Source organism: Oreochromis aureus, linkage group 11, assembly GCF_013358895.1.
Source record: "Oreochromis aureus strain Israel breed Guangdong linkage group 11, ZZ_aureus, whole genome shotgun sequence".
Classification (NCBI taxonomy): Eukaryota; Metazoa; Chordata; class Actinopteri; order Cichliformes; family Cichlidae; genus Oreochromis; species Oreochromis aureus.
In genome coordinates, this window is record NC_052952.1 from 586,829 (window position 1) to 599,020 (window position 12,192).

General features: G+C 42.4%; 1 long non-coding RNA gene across 1 annotated transcript; it reads left to right on the top strand.

Annotated features, from left to right (window-relative positions):
• Positions 1-261: 261 nt before the first annotated feature.
• Positions 262-7,399, top strand: LOC120442819. Its single transcript, XR_005614950.1, has 3 exons — positions 262-672; positions 3,152-3,552; positions 6,890-7,399. It is a non-coding gene; the product is annotated as an uncharacterized LOC120442819 (long non-coding RNA).
• The last annotated feature ends 4,793 nt before the right edge of the window (positions 7,400-12,192 follow it).

A 12,192-nucleotide genomic window follows, 5' to 3' on the forward strand; every position in this document is an offset into this window, starting at 1 on the left:
GTGCACATTTGAAGTGCAAATATGTGACCGAACTGAAGCAGCCAGCTGCGCTGGGTCCACCAAGCTCAGTATTAATCCACTAAACACGGGGCTCTGCAGCAGCGAGGCCCCGGTGATAGAAAATCCCTTCTTTAAATTCTTTTTGAAACCTTACTGTCACAGTTTGAGATTAAACTGCACACTGCTACGTGAAATGATACCTGCGGGAGAATAAAGACAAAGTGGCTCTTAGTACTTAATGAAGGCAATCTTCATCCCATTGTGATGCGCATTTATTTAGACTCGTGGCATTTAAGCAATCTACAGGATCAGGTAGGGGCTTACCGAGCCGGTATGTCCTGTGGTCACTGCCACAGCCCCAAACTTTAAGGTGTAGGTAGATCCGTGCGGTTTTGTTCATATGGGCATCTAAAGGATTGGAGCCTGACCTGACAGGCAGTCGCCCCGCGGGGGAAGCTGCAGACTCGGTGTCGGTGAGCCTTCAGTCCGGAGCGTCCCCCTGTTGCTTTAAGCAGTGCGTCCTGCCGTCCGACAGGAGGCGTGTCTCCCCTACGGCCGGAGCTCAGCGCTACCAGATGAGAGTGCGGGGGAAGCGACGCGGTTCTTCCGTAGAAACAAACCAACTTCTTTGTGCTGCTTTGATGACTCTTCTCCGCTCACGCTCTGTCTAAGGTAGGCACGCTTTTTTCTCCAAACTTTACACTTATTTCACGCTTTAAATGCGATCCTCTGGATTTGTTCAGGAACAGGTCAGGTCTTGTGGAAACAGATCAGAACCAGGTAGAAGCTTTTTCGCATCGTTTTCCGACCTCCGCCGCTGACGCCTCAGGCGCGGTTTGAAGTTCGTCCGTGCACTTTATCCAGACGAATCGGCTCACCTTTACAAAGAACGATGTCCATGTCTCAAACACGGCTCCTATTTGTGCTTCAGAAACTCTGAAGGAAAGTGACCTCCCATGTCTTTTCACGACCTCTGTCTGGAGACGCTTGTCACCTTACGGCTACCTCCTCCTCTTTCTCCTCCTTCTCGGCCTGATGCTCTTACTGCTGTGGGCTTGTAAGACATTACAAGGGTCGTTAAATTTCTACCATGATCCACTTTATGAATGATCCGTAAATAACGTCCCTAGTTCGCGCGGTTAGATGGAAACTCACGGAGATGAGCCGCACATTTGACACCCACAGTCCACAAGCGCATTAGCTGTAAATCAACTTTATCATCGGGCAGTGCTGCCGGTGGAGAGGCTCCCCTCATGCGCTCTTTACGTCCTTTCCAAATGCACAAAGGGACATTTGTTGACCTGTAAGTCTGTCTGTGAAAATATGAGACATCCGGATGAGTCTGTGTGCTGGTGCCAAGTGTGAGGTCATTTTTACCTGTACAGTCCACCAGCACTCCTCTATATTAGTTTTCAAAGCTGCCTCTTGTTTTTCTCCTGACCTTTGTGTCCAGCTTTTAACTGCATATTGTAATTTCCTTTTGATTTAGCAAACATAGTAACGTCCTGTGAAATCTGAGGATGAAATGACAAACAATGTTACAATAACAGCCAATAGTAATACAATAGTAATACAGTAGTAATATCAGTTATTTGGTGTGACAGGTGAGGTGTAACGGCCCTCAAACAATATTCACCAGAATCGTTTTACATTTATCTTCTGCACACCCACCTACATGTCTATAAACGGCGGGCACAGCAGTAGTTTTTTGTGTTGCCTACAACAAATGATTGCAAATATGGAATCAGACGCTTAGGGGTAACAAGATAACCCTGACCCAAACTATGGATCATCAGTCCAAACAGAACATCTCTGCTAATTAAGGAGGCAAGCGAGCAGAGGAAGCTGGCATCATAATGGGAGCATATGTGAAACCCAGCGATCTCCTGCTGAAGCCTCAGAGTATTTGAAATCAAGCCTCTGTTCGTGGTGCTGAAACACACTCGGGGTATCTCCTGCTTTAAAACATATTCTCTGTTCAGGTGCTGAAATAGCCGCAATGAAAAGCTGGATGTGAAACACAGGCGGTGTCTGCGCTGTGGAAAACTCAGAGAAAGACTAAAATCCGGACAGCCGTGGCCTAAAGCCCACGGAGAAAGTCCGCGTTAGCACTCCATTATCATTACCTTATTTTCTTTGTATTTTCAGTAGTTGACAGCTGGGATTGAAGCTAAGATATTTTTATTTAATGCATTTTAATTAAATGATCCCCACTTCCGTACACCTTCACCGTGTCTGCGTTACGAAGTTTATAATCTATAAGTTTTGGAAATTATGCATCACATTAATAAGATGACTGAAAATCTAACTGAAATTTTGGAAACAAATACATTTTGTTTTTTTTGGTTTTGGGGGCTTTTTTTGCCTAAAAATCCAGTGACTTTTGTTAAAATGTTAGCTGAGAATATTCGGTTTCATTTCTAAATGCCATCCTAATAGAGAGCGTTACAGTCACACGGACTTTTCTTCACCTTCAGCGTCGTCAGTAATTCTGTGCTGGTATAAAACGACAGTGCCTCCAGAGTCAGCCACGAAGCACATGAAATTTAAATTTGATTTCGAGGCTTGTGTCTAACAGGTTGCCCAGTCTCGGTCTGAGAAGAATCGAATTTCAAAAAACGAAAAGTAATTCCAAAGACAGAAGTCGAGTGCTGAAACACCGGCGCGCCGAGCACAGCCTATTCATCACGCTGAGTTACGGTGACAGCTTTGCTTCACACATGGAGCGCACGCAGTCCGTGCTTGAATGACTTCGATCAAACACTGGCGATCATTTCGAATTCATGGCTTGGCTTTTATGGGGCTGTGCACGACAGCGTTCGGCCGACGGAGATTGAGCCGAACCGGGGAAACGTCAGCGCGGCGGCTGGCAGGCTGGCCGGGGATACAGCAGGGAAAGGAGTGCGGGAGGTATGGCACTTTGGGTAGGGGACACAGATCCAAGAGTGAAGTGTGAGCAGCAGTATACTCTGTCCATCCTATGCGCTCGACGTCAGATGCTGTGCGGCAGTGCAGCGGGAGGAGCTCGGACTGGGGAGGCTGCTCAGACCGCTTCACTGTTTTTCACTCTCACTTTGTCACTTCGGTAAACCCCCACCCCTCCCCCCAGCCCCAACTCTCACCCTCTTCTGTCTCTTCCTTTGTCTTTCAGTAAATGGATTTTCCTGCCTAGCATGGATGCCCCGACACCACCACCTCCACATTCACCATCCTTTTGCTCAGCTGAGGGCTTTTTCTTCTTGGCGCAGTGAGCTGGACTCGTACTGATTTTTCCCCTCTTGCCAAATGGATGTGGGAAAACCGCTGCTCAGCCCGCTGGTGAAGATCATGCCTTGATCTTACAGCTGCCTGAATTCACGTCGTAGGGGTTAAAGAGAAAACAATACAGAGGAATATACCGATCCAGGGATTAAAATCCAGCGTACCAAACAAGCACCATGAAGATCACCCACCTGATATTTAAAGCCAGGCTCAGGTGCACCGTCAAGCTTCTACTGCTGCTAACACACTGTGTGGGGCTTTTACATGGGATGCCACATGTCCTGAGATTTGGTAAGACGCTTCTTTTCTGTCTTCTGTTCAAAAGTTTCACTGCTGTGTTTTCACCCCATAAATGATGTTGCTCCATCCCCACCTGTTGGAGACTCGCTGTTTCTCCCTGTCCCTGCTCTGCTCTCCTGACTGTTATTTGCAGAGTAACAAGAAATTTAGGGTAATGGTCGCGTGTTCAGAGAGTTGGCACAGACCTGCTGCACAGAACGAATTTATGAATGGCCTACAAGTTTAAGGCAGTGTGTAGCGTAAACATTCACAGATCTTAACAGGAGTGATGCGCTTATCCCACCCTGTGTGTTTAATGAGGTGATTTCAGGTGTGATGTACTGATGTGGTGATTTTAGTGAAATTACACAAAGAATAATATTCATACACTTCAACTCTGTGCTGATGCTCATGCTTTAGAAAATAACAAATGAACCACGTATGGTTTTTCTAACACATACATGATAAATGATATGCAGGCAGGACATCTTCCAACCCCCATGATTTTGTAGCTGCATCATTTTATTACATTAAATTATTTTCTTGAATTATTTTAAATACAAGTTGAATTGACTAATTTACAGACTTGAACGTGATGCTTGCAAAAGCTTAAAGCCACTGATTTCACCGTACAGTGTGGCTAAAACAGTGACAAAAATAATCGATCAAAGGTCAACTTTTTGTTGAATTTGATCCATCAGGTCACGTGTGGAACAAATTTAAAGCCACATGTAAACACAGAAATACGCAAAGCGCACAAAGTGTTTTAACATAAACACAGGTGCTTCTTCTTAATAACATCACGTCGTTTATTAATTGAAAATAAATATAGTAAAAGGATTCTGTGTAATTAAAGCCACGGTGAACATTTCTTGAATTCATTAACAGGAAGTGATGAAGTGCAAATTGATTTTCTGCTGGTGGAGCTGTGTTGGATTTACACGACACACGTGAAGAGAACGAGGAGACTCTGAGCTCTGGGCTCGTCGGTGTGTCTTTGCATTACGGTGACCGCCTCCCAAACTTATTCAGTCCACATGTAGAGAGCACACAGAATGCCCCATTACATCCCATCATATCACCACAGTCCTTTACTGCTCTGTGCTCAATCGGCCTGTGGGACAGGTTATTCCTTTCTTGCCACCCGCCCCACACTTGTGTGTGTTCAGGAGGCATCAAGCTTTCATTACAGAATGCAATGGACCTGCTGAAACATTCAATGTAAGCATTGCACCAAACATCCATTAGAGTCTTTTATCCTGGGACAACACAAATGTACATGAATATTAAGCATGCCGTTTGCAGATAGGTGGGCAAACTTGTGAAAAACACACTGAATAACCATCCGTCAGAATCAAAGTTGAAGATGCTGCTGACTGTAAAACACGCTTCCCCATGATCCAGCTCATCAGCGTCTGTCAGTGGACACTCTTCGTATCCCTGCATTTTGTGTTTGAGATTTGAATTTTCAGGCTCTGTGTCAGGAATGACGTCATGTTAGTCACGAGACATGTTGAGACTGTCACAGAAGACACAGGCCCAGCGATGACGACATGTAGAACTATAGGGGCCCATTAATTACATTTCTTCATGCATCAATTCCCTAAGGCTCAGAGCATACTGATGTTTTTCTCTTAGTCCTCCCATATAGTCAGATTTCACCAAATAGAGAGGCTAACCCTGCAAAAACTCAACTACAGTTACAGTCTAGGTTTAATGGACATTATTATCAAACAGCAAGGAAAAAATGTGGCAGTCCAAAGTCCATACATGACAAAATTGTGGAACCACAGTGACTGTAAAGGATTGACAGTAATTATCATCATCGAATGCTGTTTCCTCTCTGAGGATGATCGGCCATGCTGTTATTGCAGTCACCTTCACTTCTTTGTGAGTTGCCCTGCATAGCTGCACACATATATGTACATACAGACAGGAAGAAACCTGGTGGTTGAAACAGAGCTAACTAAGATATCAAACAAGCAGATGAAATAAAACAGGTAATGGCAGGAACACCGTCCCAAGCAGGTACAGCTTGTGGGATGTTGGCAGGCTAGACTTCATGAACAGGGGGGTCAGATAACCTTTTTCAAATCAAAACCTCCTGAACACTAAAACCAACACTCAGTATTTTTCCACACTTCAGCAGTTACAGCAAATAGAAGCTCGCAAACAATTCACACATTTAAGAGTAGTCACTGTTAGAAATACACACCCAAAAAACCAGTTAGAGTAAAGCTGCCACCGCTGGTGTGACCAGCTCCTGTGATATCAAACAGACGTTACAGGAACACTGAGTTCTTATAAAACCTTTGAAACTGAACTTTTAAATGCTTAAGATTATTTTTTATCCAGCTGAGCAGAGAATAGAGACATTACATCGCAGCGAGACTTTAAATGTGATCGTGTGTCTTTTGAAGACAGACGCATGCTGACAGAAACCTCATAACTGAATTTTCCCATGGCCCATTGAAGCTAAAGCCTGAGTCGGATCAGCTGGAAGCACTGAACCGTGATGACATGTGACCTAGTATCTGTGTAACCAGGACTCCAGCCTGCTGGCTCTGCTGAAATGTCCCAGAGTTTTGAGGAGATCTGATGGACACAGGTGATGTCAATTTGGATCACCTGTGTGTGGAAGAAGTCACATTCAGGGGCACCTCACAGAAATACAGGGCGGTGTGTTTCATACATTCACCTCCTGAGCTGGTGTTAGAAAGCAGACGCTCTACCATTTAGAAAAAGCAACATTAACAGAGAAGTTTAGGTCGAAGAGGTGCTCCGACTTACAGATACTTTAGAAAGTTGTCAAAATAGAGAATTTTTCATCAGTCGTACAAAGATCCTCAAATCTGAAAGAAGTGAGTTGAAATTGGATTTCTGCACAGTAAACACACCAGTTTGCACCGTGCCTCTGTTATGTCTCCAGCATGGGTGTTGAGTATGTTGCATTAGCTGCTCTGGTGAGCATTAGTATGAAGGTCAGTGTTTAATGGGCCAAGCTAAAGCTAAATGCTGCAGGTCAGGGCCAGAAAAACGTCCTCTTAGAAAGACCTCACTCCCCGACAAGCCTGACTGTCAATACGTGAACAGAAAAGTAGACAGCATCCTCCGGGCTCTGGCCTGGGCCTCACTCAGTGCAAATAAAATGATTTGCAGAGAACCAAAAGATACTTGAGGGTAATGTGCAGCTAAGTGGATCACTGTGCAATATCATGTCAGAAGCAAACAAGCTAATTAATGTAGCGTTAGGTGTGTTTTTACAGGAATATGACTGATCACACATGTCACTCCAAACTGTGTTTGGATGCTCAGCTGAGGGATCTGATTTCTTCCTGTTTCTATAAAGGAGAACAGCAGCCACGGAGGCTGTACAGACAGCCAGGAACTCAGTCAAACATTTGGACCACGAGCAGTAAATGAGCTGCTCTCTTTATGGTCACCACGATATGTACTCTGCAGCAAATAAAGTCTGTCGAGCTGGTGGTGACAGATGGTAGAAGAAGAGAAAGTCTGATGACAAAGAAAGTTAACAGAAGTGAAAAGAGTCTGAGAAAGTCACACATAAGGAAATATGGTCGTCTCTACACGGTGATAACCTGAAAGACTTCACAGCCGATCCCGAGGGTGCCGTTAGATGAGCAGTGAAAAGAGGACAATTCGTTGTGAGCAGCCTCTTTAGGTTTATGGCCTTTGGACATGGAGACGATGGACAGGACAGGCTGGGATTCCTAAACACTTCATGCTGTTTTGTTCAACAGCTGTTTGGTTTAAACCCACTGTGGTTGTGTCGACGCCAAACACAAGAACGTTAAACACAATCAAGTCCAAATATAAATGTTTCCTTTCTATACTCAAATAAAGCTCAGTGCTGACATCCTGCTCAGAGACCTGTGTGTTTTTATCATGAACACGTGTGTGTGTGTGTGTGTGTGTGTGTGTAGCTCTGATTGTGTATCAGTGTCTCAGTGTCTTGCCATGACTTACAGGCTTTGTGTAGGTGTGGTATGATGATATGAGCCGAGTCTAAACTGTGAAACGACGACAGCGTGCGATTTCTCTGTTACTTCATTTTTTATGCACACGATTTTTTTTAAATATTAGCATCAGCAAAATGTGTGACCACTTTAGAGGTCAGCGAGACTACAAAAGTGTGCCTTAAATACAAACATATTATTATCACATGTAAGTGCTGCAAGTTTTGGAATAATAATAAAATAAATATAAATTTCAATAAAACTACAAAGTGAAGCTTTCAAATGTGGTCAATGTATGTAAGTTATCAGTGGTATTTTTCTCAGGGGGGTAAACGAACTCCCATAGTTCCCAGATCCCAAAATGAAACACAGGGGAGTTAAAATCCCGTGACCATTGCTCAAAGGCAGAAAGGCAGTCCAGTGTGTATAGACTGTAATGTGTCAAAGATTCAGTATTGGCTGGTTATACCACATTTAGACATCATTTACACACACACACACACACACACACACACACACACACAGAAAAGAGACAGTACGACATAAGAGACTATAATGATGTTCATCTTTAGTGTTTGGACGGCCACACTTGGATTGCTCGTAATGTTTACTGCGTGTGTTGTCACACTTTTTAAATTTGTGTTGCCACACGAGACACAACACTGCCAGCAAAACGCTGCAATGTATCCTCCTTGTATTTTCATGGAAATGATGACATCAGCGATATTTCCTAGGCAACAGACCTTGTATACAGAAAATCCAATATAACAGGAACATGAATCTCTCTCTCTGTTATATATATATATATATATATATATATATATATATATATATATATATATATATATATATATATATATATATATATATATATATATATATATATATATATATATATATATATATATATATATATATATATATATATATATATATATATATATATGTATATATATATATATAAGCACTGGGGATGCAGGCCTTATTGCTGTGTGTGTGTGTGTGTGTGTGTGTGTGTGTGTGTGTGTTTTGAAGAGCCGTATTTCAAGTCTACTCGAGCAATATCACGCTAGCTGGTGAAGTAAGTGATGAAATCTTGAACATAATCAATAGTGATGATGGAAGAAAAAAGAAAGAAAATAAGGTCGAGGTTGAAAAATGAGGCAGGTTATGGATTTTGAATTGCACTCTAGTCAGACAGGATTACTGTACATCAAAGGAGATTGGATCATTTATATACAGTATTTGGCAGAACAGGCTCTGTGGTTTGACTGTGATTATAATATGAATCCGTGGAGCATGTTAAAGATTCAGCGGGGATTGTGATGAAACCCTCTGGGGCACAAAGCAGAACTCAGAGCAAACAGAGGACTGGGGAAAAGATTCAATTCATAAGGCAGAGGATGCAGTTTCAAGTGTCATTTGAGAATTAGTCAACCTTCCAGGAAAATGTTATGTTTGCTTTCTGCAACAGTAAAATGACAGTATCAATATGAATCTTATATCCATGTGTTCAGCACAAATCAGAGGCAGGCATGGTTAGCCTAGTTTAATACAAAGACTCAAAGAGAGGCTGGCACCAGTTAATACGCTTCTTTTTATATTCACGTCACACTAAAGAGGCATGACAGTTCAAAAGACTGACAAAATCCAGAAGCAATGAAATCCACAACACAGGGAGCCACGAGACGGAAACACAAATGAAGACTCGGGAAGATGAGGGGGAATAAAGAATCACCAGGAAAAGGGATAACAGGGCACAGGTGAGTTCTTTCAGGTTGGACCAGAGGAGGAAAGTCAAACTGGAAATACGCAAGAGGAGCCGAACGACGACAGAGAGTAAACTCACACAGGCAGAGCACTGAGACAAGACGGGATGGACAGGGTGGGAAAGATTCAAATCTACAAAGTTAGCGTTGTAATAAAAACTGTTGGTTAAGCCACTGAACGTCTTCTGTGTTATTATCTATCCAAGTTTCTAACCTTGAGCCATGTGATAAACTTTGGAAATGCAGGAGCTAATTAGCTTAAAGTTGTCAGCCACAGTAATTGTCCTACAGCTAAGACACATCATATGAACCTGTTGACCAAAATGACCTTTTTGATTGATTGAGGCTTTTCACACACTCTGGGTCGTTCAGTAATAAAATAGAGACTTTGTCAGACGTCTTATCTATCAAGCATATCTTAGTGCAGGCAGAAGCAGTTATTTCAAGCTTGCTTAGGATACACTGTATACACACAGACACAATCATGGGGAAGACTGCTGACTCGACATTTGCTCAGATGACATTCATTGGCATAAACCACTGCCTAGCTGACAAAGACGGCTGTTTGTAGAGGCGTATTAATAGAAAATTGGAGTAGGAAAAGAAATGCACAAGCATGAGAGACGACTGCAGCCCTGAGGATATTGTCAGGAAAATTCTTGACGGTCCTTCCAGGTATTTGGGATAGTTTTCCAAGAAATGGACTCGGGGTCACATCTAGAGCCACCACAAATGGGCTGCAACTATCACAGTCCTAATATGAAGGCACCTTTGAACTGCTGAAAACATATGACATTTCTCACCTGGACTGAGGATTTATTTTTAGTGAAGACTTTTTTACGATGATAGTAAATTTTGCAACTCATTTGGAAAACAAGGTTGTCGTGGAAGAAGCTTCCAGGATGTTTGAGGTGCAGTGTGATGGTTTGGGTCCAAAGGTAACACAGCCATCTAACATTTTTAGAGCACCTCAAAACTACCACTACTTAGTTTGTTCACCAACCTGTGACTGCACTTGGTGGCCAACCAGCTCACCTGACTGGAATCCCATAGAGAACCAATGTTGAGCTTCAGTAATACCTCAGCAGTGACACGCCCACCGCCCGCTGCACTGATGCTGAGAGAGCCTCAGTGTATAAACTAACTTACTTCTGAGAAGTTGGACTTTTCTGTATTATAAATAATTTTTTGATCTTAGGAAATAGCTCTCTGTAATTTTAATATGTTGTGTCACACTGAGTCTCAGTGGGACTGCCTGTATGAAAGGTTCAATTAAAAACATATTGTAATAATTTCAGAAACAGGATTTCTGATTTTTTTTGGCCTGATGAAGTCACGATGATTAAAATGAAAACAAAAAAATCCTGGAAATAGCATGTTCATATTTAATGAATGTAGACTATGTGAAGGTTTATTTTTTTATTAAATGACCAAAAAAAACATTAAGTCATGATATTCTAATTATTTAGGACGTAAACCTACGCACCACCAGCTGGTGGCGGCTGAGAATAACTGAATTCTGAATCTTTTGTTTTTTTTGTTCTTAATTTTCTGGTCATGTAAGAGTTAAACCACACACACACACACACACACACACTCTCTCTCTCTCTCTTTGCTCCAGATTCTTAACTTTCCCTGTTAACATGAATGCTGAGCAGATGAAAGCTGAGGTTGTGGGTGGAACAAACATCGTCAGCATGAGTAATCTGTACAGTAAAAATGGGAGCTGTCATATTTGGAAAGAGCCTCTCATTGTCTTTCACAATCTTATAATCAGTTTTCAATCATATTTAAACTACTGCAGTGATTTGAGTGAACGTGGCGCTGCGTTCAGTGTGCACGTGACAGCAGACGCAGTGATATTTACTGGGAATATGTTTGCTAGCTCGCGCTAAGCAAACTGAATGAGAAGTGTTAGAAGTGAAGGTGAGCCAGAGCTAAGCTGTCATTTCATTTATATGTATGCTGGCTGAACTACTTTGACCTCAATCAGAGGAAACTCATCTGATGTGATGGAACCACATTTTTCAAAGAACATACTTTTCATGCACTCGTGTGTGTGTTGTGGTATGAGGAACAACAGCAGGGCTGGGCTGTTTCACTTCCTGTGAGAGGGAAATCAGCTTTTCTGTTATTAGTTATTAACTTTAAAAGTCTACTTCATTATGAGCGCTGTTTGCATTTTGTAGTCTATGCTCAAGGTGACAGATATGAGACATAACAAAATGTGCTCCTCCTTCCACAGTATGAGAGAGCGTACACCTATACAAAACCAATAATGCTGAGCACAGAGCTTTTATATTTTTAGACTCAAATTCACTGCTGCTCTCCTTCAAGTGCCTTTGTGCTCATAATGAACACTGTGCTGTGCAAGTGTGGTTTATGTATTACCATCTGCACTCCTTTCACCACTAAGTGCCCCTTCACTCAAAGCTGCAGCATATATATATATATATATATATATATATATATATATATATATATATATGTATAGATATATGTATATATTGAATGTGTGGCTGCATTTCTCAGTAACCCGACTAGGGTTGAGCAGAGGTTGCTTTCTGACACTGTGATGAGGACACGAGGGTATCTTGTGTATGTTGCACAGCATTCAGTTTTGATTGTTGGATGTCATGCTGCAGTGATGGCAGGGTGATAAACCTGCTGGAGATCGCTCCCAGTGGCACTATAAATAAATAAAATGAGCCAGTTCTTACTAAAAGACAAGAAATACACAGCTTTAGTGTGCAAGCATAGACTCTGTGCACTAATGCAGGGAGATGTTTGCTTCTTGGCTGGTGACCCTCTCCTGATGACTGATGGTAGAAAATGAAATGCTGTCACTAAGGACAGTGTGGGTGGAGACGGTCTGTGTGTCGTCTGCAGTCAGCTGTGAGCAGTGC